The following is a 20,574-nucleotide window of genomic DNA, read 5'->3' as shown; positions in this document are numbered from 1 at the left end:
TCAAGCTTGATTAATATTAATCACCTTAAAAAATATCGCGATATCCGATTACATCGTCATCTCCCCTGCCGAGGGTCGGTGAATATCTTTGCTACAGGTGCATCTCAATAAATTAGAATGTCGTGGAAAAGTTCATTTATTTCAGTAATTCAACTCAAATTGTGAAACTCGTGTATTAAATAAATTCAATGCACACAGACTGAAGTAGTTTAAGTCTTTGGTTCTTTTAATTGTGATGATTTTGGCTCACACTTAACAAAAACCCACCAATTCACTATCTCAAAAAATTAGAATATGGTGACATGCCAATCAGCTAATCAACTCAAAACAACTGCAAAGGTTTCCTGAGCCTTCAAAATGGTCTCTCAGTTTGGTTCACTAGGCTACACAATCATGGGGAAGACTGCTGATCTGACAGTTGTCCAGAAGACAATCACTGACACCCTTCACAAGGAGGGTAAGCCACAAACATTCATTGCCAAAGAAGCTGGCTGTTCACAGAGTGCTGTATCCAAGCATGTTAACAGAAAGTTGAGTGGAAGGAAAAAGTGTGGAAGAAAAAGATGCACAACCAACCGAGAGAACCGCAGCCTTATGAGGATTGTCAAGCAAAATCGATTCAAGAATTTGGGTGAACTTCACAAGGAATGGACTGAGGCTGGGGTCAAGGCATCAAGAGCCACCACACACAGACATGTCAAGGAATTTGGCTACAGTTGTCGTATTCCTCTTGTTAAGCCACTCCTGAACCACAGACAACGTCAGAGGCGTCTTACCTGGGCTAAGGAGAAGAAGAACTGGACTGTTGCCCAGTGGTCCAAAGTCCTCTTTTCAGATGAGAGCAAGTTTTGTATTTCATTTGGAAACCAAGGTCCTAGAGTCTGGAGGAAGGGTGGAGAAGCTCATAGCCCAAGTTGCTTGAAGTCCAGTGTTAAGTTTCCACAGTCTGTGATGATTTGGAGTGCAATGTCATCTGCTGGTGTTGGTCCATTGTGTTTTTTGAAAACCAAAGTCACTGCACCCGTTTACCAAGAAATTTTGGAGCACTTCATGCTTCCTTCTGCTGACCAGCTTTTTAAAGATGCTGATTTCATTTTCCAGCAGGATTTGGCACCTGCCCACACTGCCAAAAGCACCAAAAGTTGGTTAAATGACCATGGTGTTGGTGTGCTTGACTGGCCAGCAAACTCACCAGACCTGAACCCCATAGAGAATCTATGGGGTATTGTCAAGAGGAAAATGAGAAACAAGAGACCAAAAAATGCAGATGAGCTGAAGGCCACTGTCAAAGAAACCTGGGCTTCCATACCACCTCAGCAGTGCCACAAACTGATCACCTCCATGCCACGCCAAATTGAGGCAGTAATTAAAGCAAAAGGAGCCCCTACCAAGTATTGAATACATATACAGTAAATGAACATACTTTCCAGAAGGCCAACAATTCACTAAAAATGTTTTTTTTATTGGTCTTATGATGTATTCTAATTTTTTGAGATAGTGAATTGGTGGGTTTTTGTTAAATGTGAGCCAAAATCATCACAATTAAAAGAACCAAAGACTTAAACTACTTCAGTCTGTGTGCATTGAATTTATTTAATACACGAGTTTCACAATTTGAGTTGAATTACTGAAATAAATGAACTTTTCCACGACATTCTAATTTATTGAGATGCACCTGTATATTGATTTTGCTTTAAAAATATAATTCATTAATTGAAACATGAAAAACGTAAACAAAATAAATTTCTAATTTCAAAATGCACTTTAAACTAAATGAAAAAAGCAATTAAAATAACAGTGATAAAAAAATCCTATTTAACCACCTCCCCAAATCCAAACATTTACCGTCTCCAATGGCCCCATTTGCCATCATGCAATCATCCGTCAACGACAACAGGTGGAAAATTACAAACAGCCTACAGATTTAGAACTAAAGACAATTATAAATTTAAAGATAATAATAATAAGCATAATAAATAAGCCTAATAAATTCCCTTGTGTTCCCAAAATAATGCTGCCAAATGTGTTCTTATCGAATTTGTGTTTGTATTGTGTTTTGGTAATATAGTTAATGCTGCCTAAAGAAAATAGAATAGAACTAAAGTAGAAATTTTAAGTTCAAGGTGAACATGTCTTATATTAATTTATGATTTTAACACTTTCGTCTTTGTTTCTTTAAAACAAAGAGATATATTACTGAACCTGCAGAGCTGCATTCACAATGCATGCCAACCGAGTGGAAATAAAGTGAACTAAACTCACAGCACCACCTGAGATGATTGGAGATCATTTGCAACATTCTAATAGACAACATTATTCTTGCAAACAGTTTTCAGACTAATTAAACAGAGAAAAAAGAGTGTAAAGTCTTTACATGCTCCTGATCCACGAGACAGGCACAGGCTGCACGCCTCTGAACAAACAGCGAATCAGACACGGCATTGGCGGCTTTTCTTTTGTCTGTTCTTAAAAATATAATAAAGTATGTTTCTTCAAGCGCATGTCTATGTTTCTAAAGGCATTACTTGTCATGTGTTACTCTGAGATGTCTTACAGGTCGCCCGCCTGTTGCGAATAGATGAACAAAATTACCTGTGCATGAAATACCTGCATTTGGACGAGGAGCTTGCGAACTGGATTCAGCCTCGTTGCATTTGGCGGGTGCTAGTTTCAATCCCTGGCCTACTGTTTAATATATAACTATATTATTATAACTATACTGTTTAATATACTGCATAACTTCCCAGATCCATGGTTTTGCCATTTCCCGTTATTGTTGATCATCGTCTGCCAATGAGTGTCGCAATCAGCATCGGGATATTTGTAAGATGTCATCGATATCCGATTACATTGTCCTATCGCCCAGCCCTACGAGGAATTGTAATCAAGCTTGAAATCATGATTGTGCCTTGAGACTGCAATGGCAAGATGCACAGTGAAAAAGAAGTTACATTTTGGTTTGTTCTCACCCAAAACAGATTGGATCACTTCATAAGACATTGATTTAACCATTGGAGTCGTATGGGTTAGTTTTATAATGCCTTTATGTGATATTTGGAACTTCAGATTTCTGGCCACCATTCACATGCATTAAAATGACCTACAGTGCTGTGATATTCTTCTAAAAATCTTTGATGTGTTCAGCAGAAGAAGAAGAAGAAAAAAATATACACATCTGGGATGGCATGAGGGTTTGTAAATGATAAGAGAATTTTCATTTGTGGGTGAACTATCCCTTTAGTCGAAGTTACTGAAGCCAAACATTAAACTGCATGTACTGTACTGCGGGTGTCATGAACCGGGCGGGCTTTAGGACCCGATGACACTAAAATAAAGGGAAATGTTTGATGGATCGTCAAGTTCATATAAAGCTTTCCGTTCGCGTGGTAATGTTGCATATGTTAATCGACGCGAATTAATTTCGCCTATTTCACTTGACGGGTTCATTGCGCTTCTCATGCTGACAACGAAAGCGAATAACAGCATGTGAGTGTTTGAAGCTCTAGTCGGTCGGATATCTGTCAGCAGTGCGGAAGAGAGAGGGATGGGGCAGATCAATGCTGTCAAACTGACTCATAAGACCCTGAAATGATGCGGAGATAACAACGGGAAATATAGCCCGAAGACCAAGCGTTCAACAATATAAGCAGAAGAGCAGCATGCTCGATCGGATAGACCCGTGAGCGAATAAAGGCATTGAAATTGATCAAGCCAACTGTCAGACTCGCTGTACGCTCCAGAAGCCTCGACACACACTGAGGATGACAGGTTGATTTTTTTAGGCGAGTGAAACTTTTTTTAAAACCATTGCGACACAAATTGGTAGACGTGTTATCTGCTTCAACCAAATCGAAAGCAAGTTCTAAAGGCAAAAGCTGTGATCAGTCTCACCGCGGGAAATTGTTGAACAAAAGACACGCGACCAAGTTGAAACGTGAGTACACTTATCATATCAGCATGGAGATATATACAGTATATATATATATATATATATATATATATATATATATATATATATATATATATATATATATATATAGCCTAGATTTGCTTGGCTCGTTTACAACGACAGTGATTCAGTGAGGCATTTAGCAGAAAGACGATAAAGAATGAAGCTGTTGCAATGCTGTTTGAACAATGCAGCTGGTGACTTCAGTGTGAGAGGCGAAGGGGCGGGTTCTTATAGTGAGAGTCCACTTGTGTTTTCCTGATTACTGTATATTCATAGAGGTGTACACGGTTTGAAGTGGTTATCATAAGGTAAGATCCCCCTCAGAATGAAAATTCTGCCATTTACCCATCCTCATTTTGTTCCAAGCCCCTTTGAGGAACACAAACGGAAATGTTAGACAAATGTTACAGACTGAGAGACTTAGGGTAAGTTTACACGACAACAATGTACTAAAAACGGAAAAGTTTTTCCTTTGCGTTTTTGAAAAGTTTCGTGTACAGACGACAACGTTGTCAAAATGATCCATGTTCACACAGATCCTCGAAAACGACTAAAAACGCTGTATTATGCATGCCAGGCCAGTAGGTGGCGATGTCACTTTGTAAAGAAACAGTACGCGCCTGCACACATAAGCATTCTTCCACAGAGTGGTGAATACAAACAATGAAGATGGCGAAAGCATCGAGCAATTCTGTCTGGATGGACGATGAGGTTGCTTTATTGCTACAATTACTTTGCTGGAGAAGCATCAATAAACTAAAAATCTTGAGCAGCACAAACACAGTCCTGTAGTCCACCATTGTAGTTTTGAATGTCTCACGCGTTGTTATGAAGTACTCGCGCATGCGTGCGCATGACGTCATCGTTTTCAGCATTCCTCAGCGTTTTTGTATGTTTACACGGAGACGATAATGGCATCGTTTTAAAAAACTTGCACTTTGAAACCTGTTTTCAAAAGTTTGCTTTTTCAGGCCCCAATACGGCATTGTTGTGTAAACGAACAGCCAAAACGCATAAAAACTTTTCCGTTTTTAGTTGAAAACATTGTCTTGTAAACGGCCCCTTAGTCACCATTCACTTTCATTGTATGGAAAAGTCAAGTCAATTCAGTTTTATTTGTATAGCGCTTTTCACAACACACATCGTTTCAAAGCAGCTTTACAGAAAATCACGCATTAACCAAAAATGAAACCGTAGTATCTATTAAGTTTGAGAGTGATCATTCTGTAGTTGGATTAAAAATTATTGTAATTTGTGTATAAAAATTAAATAATAATTGTATTTAGAACCTCTGTGAGCAAGCTGAAGGCGACTGTGGCAAGGAAGACAAAAATCCATAAGATGCTGGATAATGGAGAAAAATAACCTTGGGAGAAACCAGGCTCACTGTGGGGGCCAGTTCCCCTCTGGCTAACCAGTGTGAATATAATGGCAATAGTTATTTAGTTATTTATGTGCAGTGCAGGTCATGGTTTAAGATTAGTAAACTAAGTAAGTGTTGAGGTCCATCCTGGTTTAACTGCAGAAGTTCACATAGATGCAATTGTCCTTGTTAGTTGGCTGATGAAGGCTTTTGTTGGCAATTAAATGACAGTCTGTGTATTCCATTTCAAGAGTGTAGTTCATTATTAGACCGAGGTGATGCAGGCAGAGATCAGTTAGGTGCATCGCAGTTCAACCTGGCCGGTAATTTCGGTGAGGTCTATCCTAAGTCCAAGGTTCAGGCAATGGCATATGAAGTATCCCATGTCTTATGGTTGGAGTTGGCATCAGTTCTTCCTCTGAAGTCCATCGTAATAGACTGAAGTGATGTTTGGCTGGCACCGGCTGCTATTAGTCATCATCACTCAGCGACATGTAGCAGCGGAGTCCAACACGAAGCAGGAATGGAGCTGGATCCAACCGGTTCTGGTGACCTCAGGATAGGAGTCCCGAGGTTGAGACAGGGAAACAAATAGAATAATATTAGCATAGATGCCATTCAATTTATTGCAGAGTTACAGATCATGATAGATGTTTCTGGTTCCGGCAGACCTAACTAAAGCAGCCTAATTGTGAGTTGATGGATAAATTAGGTGTATGCCTGGCTAAATAGATGAGTCTTTCGTCTAGACTTAAACTGAGTGAGTGTGTCTGTGTCCCAAACAGTGTTAGGGAGACTATTCCATAGTCTGGGAGCCAAATAGGAAAAGGATCTACCTCCTTTTGTGGATTTTGATATTCTAGGAACTATTAACAAGCCAGAATTTTGTGGTCGTAATGAACGTGATGGAATATAGTGTGTCAGAAGGTCACTTAATGCTCTGGGGTCTGATGGTGTTTTGGGCCCTGGAGAAGTTTTGACATGCCTTGACATTTGTGCTTTTTTTCAGTTGCTTAAAAACATATTAATGGCTAAAGTCTGATAACACTGTATTCAGCACAAACTGGGCTACAATAATATGTGAGCAACATGTTTGTATTTTTGAGAAAATAATGTTTATGCATGGTTTTTGAAAAAACAAAAATTGTGAGTCACTGAAATAAGGCCATATAACACATACTAAACATTTTGTTCACAAGACTTTTGAGAACTGGATCTTGTAGCCTAGAGTTTTTGCTACAAAAATGATGTGAAACCATCCTGATCACTCATTCATACAAAACAATATAGTCATTTAACTTTTGTGAGACACTTTTAGTGTTAGAAAGGCCATATGCGAGGAGGCGTGGATGATCATGAATATTGATGTGATTCACACCTGAAAAAGACCCCTCCCCTGAGAGAGAATGAATGTGAGGAGACTTAATGATTGAATGTATTGTTTGTAGTTTAAGTTAAAAGAAGTAATCTGACTATACATTTCTTTACATAAAACTTTACTTAAAATCTTTTGACCTACAATACTGTTTAAAAGTTTATAGATCTGTAAGATTTTTTTTAATGTTTTTAAAAGAAGTGTCTTCTGCTCACCAAGGCTGCAATTATTTGATCCAAAATACAGCAAAAAATGTGATATTGTGAAATATTTTTACAATTTAAAATAACTGTTTTCTATTTGAATATATTGTCAAGTGCAATTTATTCCTGTGATCAAAGATTTTCAGCATCATTACTGCAGTCTTCAGTGTCACACGATCCTTCAGAAATCATTCTAATATGCTGATTTTCTAATATGGGCATATTTACAGCACATTTTACAGATTTACACCCAATCTTTGCAAGCACAAGCTTCGTTGATGATAAAGAGGCAGCATAAACACTAGGTAAAATATAATCTAAACATTCATATTATTTTTATATCATATTACATATCATATTTATATCATACAGCATACAATTTAAATACCTGCTTTAACGAAACAACATTTAAATGTAACTAAAACTTGCCTATTAGGACATATTTTAAATTTAAATACTTTGAATTCTGGCTGGCAAGTCTGGAAATAGTCCAGATAGTAAAATATGTACATGTTTATATAAAATAGCATGTCAACTAATGCAAGTAAAACTAAATGACTTACTCATCCGGAATTGTATCCTCAGCTGGATCAAATCACTCTTCAAAATGTAAACGTTCATCGTCGAAGTCCCGCTCTTCTTCTGAGGAAAATGTGAACTCTTCGTCACTATCCATGACCATCTGTAGAGCTTCCTCACCTGTGTAGCGTGCCATCTTCCAAACGCGCAGGAAAGTGTATGAATATGATGATGAAACTTGATGTTTTTTAAGGCATTGTTGTGGGGGCGTTTACCATTTGCATATTTGCATAGACCGCCTCATTACATTACCGTATAAATAGCGCGCTCTGCTGGTGGGTGGGATCACATTAGCGATAATGAGCTGAGCCAGGAGAAACTGTACATCGCTTTGTTTCATACAGATTACATTGCAGGAGAATATTTGTTTTAAATTTGATTTGAATTATTTTATTTAAAAGTAGACATTTTAAGCTTTCTTTAGACATATGTTTCATGTTTGTGTGATAAGTATTCACAGAGTTTCACCTCATTTTTGTGACGTGTTTCAGAAAGATGCTTGCGGAGACAGAGATGGCTGAAAGCGCACCCTGTTTATTTTCTTTATTTACAAAAGCACAAGGTTTTGTTGTTATTGTGAGTGTACACAAATAAAAGTAGACCCTTTATAGTTTCTAATGATGTCTTACACTTATCTGTATGCCCAAAAATGAAGGAGTATTTTAAGTTGTTTCCGTTGTTATGTGGAAAAAATCCAGCAGGATGCGCCGGCGTGTCCGTCGACCCCAGAGGGTTAAGTACTGTGGAGCTAGACCATTCAAAGCTTTGTATGTAGTTAACAGAATTTTAAAATGTATATGAAATTTAACAGGTAGCTGATGTAACAACGAGAAAATGTGGCTAATATGATCATATTTCTTCACTGTAGAAGATGACATTTAGCAGTTTATTTTTTGAGGTTTTTGGTCCAATAATTAGTACCTCTGTTTTGTCGGATTTGAGTAGAAGGAAATTTCTGGCCTTTCAGTCTTTGATTTCATTGATACACTCTGATACTTTGGAGAATTGTGAATTTTCGTTGAGTTTAGAAGAAATATAAAGTTGGGTATCATTGGCATAACAGTGGAAACTTATTCCATGATTTCTGATAAAATCTCCCAAGGGAAGTATGTATAAGGAGAAAAGCAGAGGCCCTAAAACTGATCCCTGTGGCACTCCATACTTAACTTTTGTTTGATTTGACAATTCCTCGTTTACACATACAAAGTGGTAGCGGTCTGATAAATAGGACCTAAACCATGCTAATGCAAGTCCACTAATGCCAACATAATTCTCCAGCCTATACAAGAGAATGTTGTGATCTATGGTGTCGAAGGCAGCACTAAGATCTAAAAGCACTAGAAGAGAAATGCAGCCGTGATCAGATGATAAGAGCAAGTCAATTGTAACTCTGATAAGTGCAGTCTCTGTACTGTGATGGGGCATAAATCCTGACTGAAATTGTTCATACATATCATTTCTCTGTAGAAATGAACATAGTTGGGACAACACTACCTTTTCTAGTATTTTTGACATAAATGGTAGATTTGAAATCGGTCCGTAATTAGCCAATTCTCCAGGATCAAGCTGTGGCTTCTTAATAAGCGGTTTGATAACTGGCATTTTAAAGTTTCTTGGGACATGTCTTAAAGATAGCGAGGAGTTAATAATATTAAGAAGAGGTTCTGAGATTACAGGGAATACCTCTTTTAAGAGCTTAGTTGGTATTGGATCTAATATGTTGTGGCTTTTGATTTTTTATACGTTTTTTTTTAGCTCTTCATAACCTATGACAGCGAAGGATTGAAGTTGCTTGTGAGGAAAATTATGAGACACTGTTTTCTGACGTGCTGAGACAGTTGATTTTATAGTTCCAATTTTATTTCTGATTATTTAAATTTTATCAGTAAAGAAATGAATGAAGTCATTACTATTATGCTGTGACGGAATATCTGGTTCAGTCGATGCTTTATTCCTTTATTTAGCCACAGTATTGAATAAACACCTAGAATTGTTGTGGTTATTTTCTATGAGTTTGCTAAAATATGCTGACCTGGCAGCTTTTAGTGCCTGTCTGTAGCTACAGATACTATCCTTCCATGCACCACGAAATACCTCTAATTTTGTATTCTTCCACTTGTTCCATTTTTTGAGCAGCTCTCTCAGAGCATGAGTGTGATCATTGTGCCATGGTGCGGGGCTTTTTTCTTCAAATTTCTTTAATCAGAGGGGGGGGGGCGACACTATCAAGTGTGCCAGAGATGACTGTATTTATATTTTCTGTTATTACTTCAAGTTCTTCCAGATTTTTTGGCTTACTGAGTATGTGAGACATTTCTGGAAGATTATTAGTGAAGCTATCTTTAGTGGTTGAAAGAATAGTTCTACCTGAACGATAGCATGGTGAAGATTGAGTGACATTATTGAGTGATCGCAGCAAACAAGAGACGAGGTAATGATCTGAGATGTCATCGCTCTGCGGTAGAATTTCTATAGTATCAACATCATCTCCAGATGACAGAATTAAATCTAGCGGATTTATTATGGCAATGAGTTGGTCCTGTCACATTTTGTGTGACTCCAAGAGAGATGAGAATATTAATAAATGCTAATCCCAATGAGTCATTTTCATTATATATGTGAATGTTGAAATCACCAACAATTAAAGCTCTATCTACATTAACTACTAGATCTAAAAGAACATTTTCTTTTAGATTCTCCAAGGAAATCTGAGTATGGTCCTGGTGATCTATATACTGTAGCAAGGGCAAAAGATGACAGAAATTATTTATTTATATCTGCCGGTGTCACATTAAGCATTATTAGCATTATTATTATCAAAATACTTAAACTTATATCCTGTCCTCTGTGTAACACCAAAAAACTTCACTGTAAATTGTAGCCACACCTCCTCCTCGACCCTTCAGACGAGGCTCATGTTTATAACAATAACTTGAGGGAGTAGTTTCATTTAAACTAATATATTAATCTGGTTTAAGCCAGGTTTCAGTCAAACAGAGTGCATCCAAACTATGATCTGTAATAATTTCATTTACAATTAGTGCTTTGGTTGAAAAAGATCTAATGTTTAGTAGCCCTACCTTTATATGATGTTTATCTTAAGTTAAATTTGACCTTAATTGCATTTCTTCTAAATGATTTAGTGTGGGGTTTGTGTTTTGTAGGTCAGGGGAACAGACACAGTCTCTATATGATATCTAGGTGATACAGTCTCTATGTGTTATAGTTCACATGACCGGTGTGATGTCTCAAGGCAGCTAGCAGATGTTCGGATTAACCAGTTTGTCTGCTTCCTGACCTGGGCCTCAATTAGTCAAATACTATCATTATTAAGACTATGAGCCAAATTACTAGAGAGGAGAGCGGCACCTTCCCTGGAGGGATGGAGTCTGTCTCTCTTTAGCAGGCCAGGTCTACCCCAAAAACTCTTCCAATTGTCTATAAGTCCTATGCTATTCTCCGGACACCACTCAGACATCCAGCCGTTCAGTGACACTAATCTACTATAAACCTCGTCACCATGACAAGCAAGGAGGTGGCCAGAACATATTACAATGTCTGACATCGTTTTTGCAAGTTCACATACCTCTTTAACATTATTTTAGTGATCTCCGACTGGCGAAGCCGGACATCGTTAGTGCCGACATGAATAACAATTTTAGAAAATCTACATTTAGCATTAGACAGCACTTTTAAATTTGATCTGATGTCAGATGCTCAAGCTCCAGAAATGCATTTAATAATGGAGGATGGAGTCTCTATTTCCACATTCCTTTCAATAGAATCACCAATTATTAAGGCTCTTTCAACATGATTCACATTGGGTGCATCACTGAGTGGGGAGAATCGATTGGAAACCCTAACAGGAACGGGAGAGTGGTGTCGCTTTGCTGAGAAAGTATGCCGCCGAGACATCACCCAAATACCCTGCTGCGGGGGCTCTAGAGCCGGAACCAAAGTATGTGTGTTGCTCTCTGTACTACCCGCATCCGAAATAGTATCTACCGGCTTCTTTCTCACTGACCTCCATTAGTGTTTGGATGCATGTCTCTAACACATTAACCTTCTCTGTCAGCCTGACAAATTCCTTACATTTATCACATGTGAATCCCTCACTGCTGACGGAAGAAGCTATAGTAAACATGTGACATGCACTGCAGGAAGCAATAATATGAACGGATGCCATGACTTACCGCAATTGTTTGTTGTTGTTGTTATGGTTGTTCTTGAGTGGCGAGGGTTTGAGATCAATGTGGTTCGATGTGGTTCCTGATCAGCAGATGTTTGAGACTGATGCAATAATCCATGTAAAACACAGAGGAGAAAACTAATGCATGCAGTCGAAATGCAAGATGTAGACAAGCGGGAAAAAAGAAATGAAAAAAGAGAGAAACAGGTGCGCGTGGTAAAATACACACAGTTAAAACAGTAGAAAAGCGGAAAAACTGAAGCACTCGGTAAAAATTATGTCATGAAAGTAAATGGTGACAGAGGTTAACACATTCTGCCTAACATTTCCTTTTTGGGTTCCTCAGAAGAAGAAAGTCAAAAAGGCATGGAATGACATAAGGGTGAGTAAATGAAGACAGAATTGTCATTTTTGAGTGAACGTATCTCTTTAAATTATCTAGATTATGGTACAACAGTTAGGGTGTATTTTTTGTCTAAATGCCTCTGCAGCATGTTATTTGGTGTCATAAAATAATACTGGGATAAATTACATGCCATCGACCTGTTGGATTGGTGTTGTAACACAAACCAGATTGCTGTCCTTTCTGGCCCAGTAAATCTAATTCCCATTGACTCTATTGATTCTACTGTGCTTGAAGTATTTCTTAGTATTACCTACTAGACAGGAATGCCATAGAATAGGAATGCATTGGAAAACAACAAGGTAGTTACATATATCTGTAGCTTCCTGGACGATCTGTGCTTGTACTGAGTGTAGAGTACAACAGAGGCTTTTCTTATACACTTTAATGGACAATTACATTACTATTCCCCCAAATAAAGCTACTAGTTGGCACAGCATTTATTATTTTCGGTGCAGTGTTATCCAGAGCTAGCCAGCACAGCCACAGGGGCCACTGAAAGCTGGATGTGAGAGAATAATTCAGAGATCATACATCTCTTGGTGACACCTCAGCAATGCTCACCCGCTGGTGGGTGTGAGAGAAGATGCAGGGAGCTTCCTGTATATGCTAGTGTTTTTGTGTGTAAACTATCTGATGATGTACAATTTGCCTTGATTAGAATGAAAGCAAGTCAATCAAACTGCTCCCAGTGTTTTGCAGAATATAATGTATACTGGTCATAGATGTGAGTATTGTGAGTGCAGACAATTTTAATAATCATGATATAAATATTTTCCTGGAGAGCAGGCCTCTCTTCCAGAAGAGAGAGTCTCGCTCAGACAGTTACATGAATTGTAATTGATTCTGTTGTTTGACCTGAAACCGGATTCATTTTGTACTGCACACCATCACAACATAATCACTACTGCATCATTTCAATTGTAGCATTTGTTCACATGACTCACTCTTGTTTACATGCTTATCAGACATCAAAGGTCTTGGCTTTAGCTTTTTGTTTTTTTATTTGTCATCTTTAATACTCATTCCATTTGTCATGACAAATCTCACTGCTAAAGGAATAGTTCAACTAAAAATGCACTTCCTTAAATTTTTTTAAAAAATGATTTATAATTATTTCAGATCTATATAAGCAGTGCTGGGCAGATTATTTGTAGGGCTACAACTAACGATTATTAGAATGATTATTCGAGCGATTATTGTAACAATTAATCATTGGCTCTTAACCGACTATTCAGCTTGTGCCCCGTGTTAAAAGGTTGTATTAAACATATAAATAAATAATAATACATATAATATATAATAAACAATAAAGAGGACAAATCATCTTTTAAAAATACCTCTAAATGACATTCACTGAATTAAGGGGGAAAAATTATTTTTATCAAGTTTAATTCAGTAAAAATTCACTTCAAAATATCCTGTCGTATGTTATCGTGTTTTTGTCTTCTTTTCCATTTAAAAATATCTAAAAATCCTTAAAACATGATACATTTACTTTAGAAGCAACATATAAGATGTTAAGAATTGCTTTCGGAGAATGTATCTTGAATATAAGTTTATTTTGTATATAAGTGTATTTTTTCACTTGTTCATACTTCTGCGAGTGCAGTAAAGACAAACTATACTTGCATTCAAGATCTATTCTCTGAAAGCAAGTCTAAATATCTTATTTGCTGCTTCTGAGGTGAATGTATCTTTTTTTAACGATTTTTAGATATTTAAAAATATTTTGAATTTTTTCATATAATATTCATCATTTTCAGATAACACATTTTTCTTCTGCATTATAGCTCCCAAAGTAAATGTATGTTGTTTTAAAGGAGTTTTAGAAATGTATATTGGAAAGCAAGCCAATGGGCAAAGACTACCCTCTCACCATTTTGTTCACCTTGATCCATCTTTAACTCACACACAAAAAATATAAAACTTTCTCTTCTTAATAGAGCTGCCTATTGCCAATTTTCTTTACGATAAGAAACACACAGTGACACGTATATTATGATTCAGTATGTCACGAGCCATCACGTTATAATCTAGCTGCAGCAAGCGTGCGTGAGGGAAGAGCGTCCCCGCACCAGAGTTTGCATCAGCCGGATGCAGTTTCAATCTCTCCCCCATAGATCGGGTTTCTTCACGTGACTCATAGAAGTGGCGCTGACCGCACAGAGAAATGCCAGTTTATTTGAACTTTAATAAAGGATGCATTAAAGATATAAAGATATAGCTGGGGTGTTTCATTTAAAGATGATATCTGATATGAAAGTTTTGCTTAAGCGGAACGGCAGCTCCAGCTCTGCTTTATTTTACAATGAGAGTGTTTCTGTATGCACTTATTGTATAATTTCCTCATAATTTGCAATCTACACCACCTGAAGCTGTTTGGAAAGTTTGGAGTGTGTCTGGACTGTGAGCTGTGTTTTCTCCTCAATCAGGCACGTCATCATTAGAGTTTAATGTGATCTCATGTTATGTTAATTGAGATCAAAGGACTATTCGACAACGGAAATTTTTGTCGACAAATTTTTATTTTTGACATTGTCGATAACGTCGACTAATTGTTTCAGCCCTAATTACTTGTCAGTTGTAATCCGGTACTGATTAAAAATTACATGACAAAATGCAATCAGTAATGTAATCTTGTAGATTACATTTTTGGGGTAATGTAATCCGATTACTTTTGGGTTACTTTCAACCTAATTATATTTTATTTTGTCACATGCATTTGAGTAGGATAATCATTTTAACATAAAAGTACAAAGAAGAAAATGTAGTCCATTCTTTATTACTAACAAAAAGAGAGACACAAAAAGAGATCCTGACATTTTTAAAATGTGTATTAAACATTACATGAATGAAATAAACATTAAATCTAAAAGCAATGACAGTGCATGGCCAAAGTTTATAATTCAAAACACTGAGACATCAAGTTCATTTTAAGTGCATAAAAAAATAGCAACATTACGAACATTAATGACCATAAAATCAACCCTAATGACTTTGCTAGGACAAAGCTTTCATCTAAAAACACTGAATCACTTTTAACCCTTACTGCTTACTGATAGTCCATCACCTATTCCAAAGCTGAGGTGCAAGATATTATCTTTTGAACAGCAAGAATATTCTAAAAGAGCAGAATATTTTAAAACAGCAGAGTTCCACCGAGTCACAAAAGGAACAATTGTGTCAAGCTGACAGTCCCGTGGGAAGATCGCATGGACGAGGCCTTTGAAAGGAAGCTCTCCAAGTATGCAGGACTGGTCAGCAACTGTCAGCAGGCTGAATGGAGAGCGAGGTGTCTCCCAGTGGAGGTTGGATGCAGGTGATTCGCAGCCCATTCGTTAGCCAGAGCCTTCAGCAATTTGGGCATTGAGGGAGAGAGGAAGAGGAGAGCCATCAGCAGTACCACCGAAGTGGCAGAGAGGGCCTCAAGATGGCTGTGACTCAAAAGAGGAGAGCTGTGGAGTCATAAGTAGCTAGCCATCTGGACACAAGCTGGGGTCTTATCAGCCCTGGCTAGGTCACCTGGAGGAGGGTGTATGATGTTGAAAGACCCGAGACACTTGATGATTCCAGGCACATCACTGAAGATGTGTCCAGAGGCATCAGCAGATGCTAGATTTTTGTAATATGATTACATAATCCAGATTACATGTAATCTGTTACTACCCAGCACTGTATATAAATTTACTATTCACAGGATATCTACTTCTTTGTTTATTACAAGAGAAATTAGTACTATATTCATGCATATTAATACTATATCATGCTGATTTTCTGTGTGATAATGGCTAAACAGTATCCCATATGCATGTATACTTGCATATTATACATGCCATTTGTTTGTAAAGGTGACGCTGATGTGATTGACTTGATTTACATTTGACATTTCTGTTTGATGAAGGAACAACATGGATGTAAACTATTGCAAGTACAACAAATGAACAGTATGATTTGGCTATTGTCATTTGGGTGGACTACTGAAATTAAGTTGTGCATCTATTTAGACTAAATAAGTTCCTGAGAAAATACATATGTGTTGCTTATGTGTTGCTTATGTGTTATGTGTAGCTTAATATGTGTTTGACAGCCAGTTGCATCTCCTGAAATCCTGTTCTAGGTTTGTCCTGATTTGTTGCATCATCTCTTTGATATGAAAAATAAAACATCAAAACAAATCAGAATATATTCTATTCTAATATTTCGTAATTGTCTTGAAAATGCTTTGAACATTTTACGTTATCTAGGACTTTTGTAGATCCATGGAGATTCGTCTTATTGCCAGAGGGAAATTGCAGCAATGTCACCTCTGCTTTGGGTTAACTCTGATTCAGCAATAAATGACACTGGAGAATTCACTCCTTCTCCTTCTCACATACACAAACACATCTCTTCTTCACCTCTGGTTCCTCTTCTCTGCTTGCAGTGCATGAGTGAGCAAAACCAGTGTTTACTATTATGTGACTTGAGAGACATTAAGAGAGACGAGAGAAAGTCAGAGAGAAAAAGAATGCTGAAAAGAGACTTTGTTGTGCTCCTGTCAAATATTTGTGAGGGCGGGAGAGAAGCACTGAGAACTGGAGTGTGGCGATCTCAAGTCAATCTCAAGAGGAAAGAAAGAAGAGACTGAAACAGAGAGAGAACAGCCTCTTGGAAGTAAGTGTAGTTAGTGCATTTTAAGACATATCGCATGGCAAAATAAATTGTTTTTATGAGACTGTATGCAAACATAATGTTTATTAAGAAAGGATGAAATAATAAACGTACTGTATAACTTAAAAATGTGATTCATGGAGTAAAATTCAAATTAACTGATTTAACTGAAGTTAATATATGTTACCTAAAGTGTGTAATATCTGCTGCACTATCAGCATTTATACACAATTGAAAAGATTCATACCTGCAAATTTGCATCATTTTGGCATAATTTGCTGTTTTGAATCCAAATTATGTCATTTATTTCGTGATTGTTTTCAAACAGGTTTTACCGAACACTTGGGGTGGGTAAAAATATAGATTTTCTGATCTCGATATCGATTCTTAAATCCCAAGATGATCGATCTTTTATTCTATGCGCAACCCTCTTCTACACTGAGAGGAAATCACTCTCATTTGCAACCAAATTTCATGCTATGCAACTGAAATGTATAAATTTGGCAACTGGCTGGTAAATGTTTAGATTTCACTCACCAGTAATTGTGTAGTACTGTATAGTGGTGGAGTTTTCAGCAGCAAAATCCCAGTATGCCTGATAGTAAATCTTTGTGTTTGATTTAGTTCTCTAGACATCATCACATCACACTGATTTCTATAAAGAATTTAGTCTGAATAGCAGTGAACTTGAACAAAGCTTCTTGCAATAAACAAGAAGTGTGTGTGTGTGTGTATACAGAGGTAAAAGTCTTGTTCATGGGGTTGTCATATTTTGATGAAAGGAGAGATTACTGTGCATTTGTGAGTGGAATTAGTCTGTTTACAAACTCCAATTCATGCATCCTTTGTAATCCTTGACTAAAGTCTGTAGCTCAGTCTTTGTGATCTCTCTGTGTATTGAGATAAAGACAAGGGCCTTTTGTCATCATTGGGGATCTGCATCATAGAACTCCAATGTTGCAGCCCATTGACCATGATATCCTGCAGTGTTACATACCCCTTTTGTCCCCAGTTTGACCATGAGATGAGTAGTATAAGACTTGAATACTTACAGTACTTTCTCATGGTTATCTGTCAGTATTATCTTATTTAAAAAGGGGTGCATCTTAAATCTGATGATGTGTGTATTTTTTTCAAGACAGCTATAAACAATTCCTAGGTATATCTTTTCAAAGTGTAAAAAACGCTGCTCTTTTTGTTTGGGCATCCCGATCAACCTGACATAGCAACATTGTCTGTTCCACTGGCATGAGTTTGGGGTGGGGCCAGAGCTGGGACTATGATACAATCTTTGGTGGGGCACATGCATTGTTGGGATGGGGGGGTCGTTCAATGTTTCGCCATGAGTCTAGGAGTGGAGTACCCCTTGTTTGTTTTGCTGTCAGTCAGGGCATGGTCATCAGAAGTTTTTTTGGGGGGGGGCTTGAGGCAGATCTAGTGGTGTCCCCTTAGACCAAGCCATAGGTGGGACTGGGGTAATTTATTGAGAGATTTTTGAATGGGACTTTTACGACAGTGGAACTTTACAGTTGCGCTCTGTCACTGGAGTCGAGTTCACCACTGCAGTAGCAGCAAGCACTCAAAACAAACATCACGCAATTGTTTCATTAAACACCAAGAGAAGAGGATATTTCAAGATTAGAATTGCAGCTTCAACTTAAGAAAACTTGTTGAGGTGAATTTTGGCGATTGTGATAACGTGAGATTGTTTGTGTTGTAGTGATGGTCATTTTCAGGGTGATTCTGTAACTATGGGCTCTTAATGACATCAGTTTCTAAGTATACATTTTTATATCAGTGCTGAAATATATCAGTGCCTACTGTATAAATCAAAATAAATAAATAAGTGTAAATGCCTTTTGCTCTGCCTATCGCGTGCATGCGTGACTACTGGAGCACAGCTCTGCGAGTACACCCTGCAAAGTAACTTTGAGTTTGACAGATGCGGTGCATTTTTTTCTCATAGAGAACAAACTTAAATAAGCCTAAGACGCTTCCAAATACAGAGATAAGGTGCAGTTTACCCTTACTGTACAGAACTAATGATCTAATTTCTTTCTACACTGAAAATACTATAACTGAACTAAGATTCCATTCAGGACTTTAAAACGCTGTGAAATAGGTAGACATTAATAAAAGCATGATCTTTCTTCTTTTTATTCAGCATTATATGGAAGAAGCAGAACTTTTTTCTCCTGGATGAACTAAAGCACCCTTGGTGAATGAAGCCGTGTATATACTATGTGCATCGTAGTTTTAAATGATGTCACAGTGTTTAACGTACTGTTCCAGCCACATGTAAAGCCAATAATGCAGGTTTTTCTCTCCATGGACTGCCGCTTTTAGCGCTGTGACATTTATTATTATTTTATTAATTATTATAATACATGTTAAATGTGTATTATGCAATGGAATATTGGTACGATACCAGCTCTGCTACCTCGGTATAGATATTAAATCGATACTATGATCAAAAAAAAAAAAAAAAGCCTCCGATTTTTTTTATGAAATTACACAGAAATTGACTTGATTAAAAGAACTGCATAAAGTCTCACAGGTACAAATTATGTGTTTTCCATTTAAATTTTTCTGCATTCCATCTTAAATGTTTTAATTAAATTTTATGATCAAATAGGGTTTCATCAAATTGATACATACAGCTTTAATCAAATAAAAATATAATAATTTTTTTTTGTTTTTATCAAAACGTGGCACAACAGAGCTTCACAGTATTAATGAAAAGTTGAATGAAAAAAAAATCTGATTACCTCTCGCAGTCTGGCAGTGACTGTTCCTCCTCTCTCTGTTAGTTTGTCATGTCTGCTTGTTTCCATGTTTGTTCTCTTCCTCTTGTGTCTGCAGGTGCCACGTGCTGTATGCTTGCCCTGTTGCCATGACATCGCCAATTACTCCTATCAGCCATATCACCTGTCTCTCGTTACCACTGCTTCCCTCATGTTTAGTCCTGTATTCTCTTTTTTTTTTTTTTTTTTTTAAGTCGGTCTACTCAGTTAAGTTAGTCTGTACATTCTTCCAATCTTTTGTCAGTTTATGTTTACCTGTGTTCTAGTTAAATTCCAGTCCTGTTTTGGTTTACCTTTTTTTCCCTCCACTGTCAGAGAATTATATTGCATTAGTGTAGTTTGCATAATAAAGAGTTTTTTTTTTGTTTGTTTTTTTGTTTTTGTTTTTGCATCTCTGCATTTGGGTCCTCCATCTCAGCCATCTTGTGACATAACAATCGAGCCACAGATGGACCCAGCAGAGATGGATTTTTTTTTTTTTTAAAGAAACCTTGTTCTACTGCTCACCAGCATACGGAGCACGTGAAGAAGCTGCGTGGGGTATGGCAGGAAGACAAGTCCATGTGGGGGTATGCCTTAGAGTTTTTGGCATTATCTTCGGGTCTGGGATACAATTAGGCCTGCCTTATTGATCTTTTTAGGGCAGGTCTGACTGAGCCCATTAAATCTTGCTTCCCAGATTGGAGTGAGGGTGGGAGTCTTTTCGAGATGATCAGTCTGACCATGAAATGATTCCTGTGCCTCGGAAGACTTCCAGTCTTCATCCCAACCCAAGGATGGGGACACCCCCCACACGGAAGTGGATGCCTCGGCCACTGCCTTCGCACCTCAGATGAGGAGGAAGAGAAGGAAGAAGCCCATCCCATCAGCCGAGCCCACTGGGGCTGACCGCCATGAGGCGGAGGAGCCCGCTGGTGACCGCCATGAGGCGGAGCAGCCCGCTGGTGACCGCCATGAGGCGGAGCAGCCCGCTGGTGACCGCCATGAGGCGGAGGAGCCCGCTGGTGACTGCCAGGAGGTGGAGGAGCCCTCTGCTGACTGCCAGGAGGTGGT

The 20,574-nt window shown here is 37.9% G+C and overlaps 1 protein-coding gene across 5 annotated transcripts in view; it reads left to right on the top strand.

Annotated features, from left to right (window-relative positions):
- The first annotated feature begins 3,348 nt into the window (after positions 1 to 3,348).
- The window catches only part of camkk1a (calcium/calmodulin-dependent protein kinase kinase 1, alpha a), a 140,568-nt gene continuing 123,342 nt past the window's right edge, over positions 3,349 to 20,574 (top strand). For all 5 annotated transcript variants that reach the window (XR_007897095.1, XM_051696695.1, XM_051696693.1 and 2 more), the window contains exon 1: positions 3,349 to 3,934. The gene's annotated coding sequence lies outside the window, so the exon portion shown is untranslated. The remainder of the gene's footprint in view (positions 3,935 to 20,574) is intronic.

This window comes from Myxocyprinus asiaticus, chromosome 4 (genome assembly GCF_019703515.2).
Source record: "Myxocyprinus asiaticus isolate MX2 ecotype Aquarium Trade chromosome 4, UBuf_Myxa_2, whole genome shotgun sequence".
Taxonomy (NCBI): Eukaryota; Metazoa; Chordata; class Actinopteri; order Cypriniformes; family Catostomidae; genus Myxocyprinus; species Myxocyprinus asiaticus.
The sequence above is the reverse complement of the archived record's forward strand: the minus strand, read 5'-3'. Positions and strand labels throughout refer to the sequence as shown.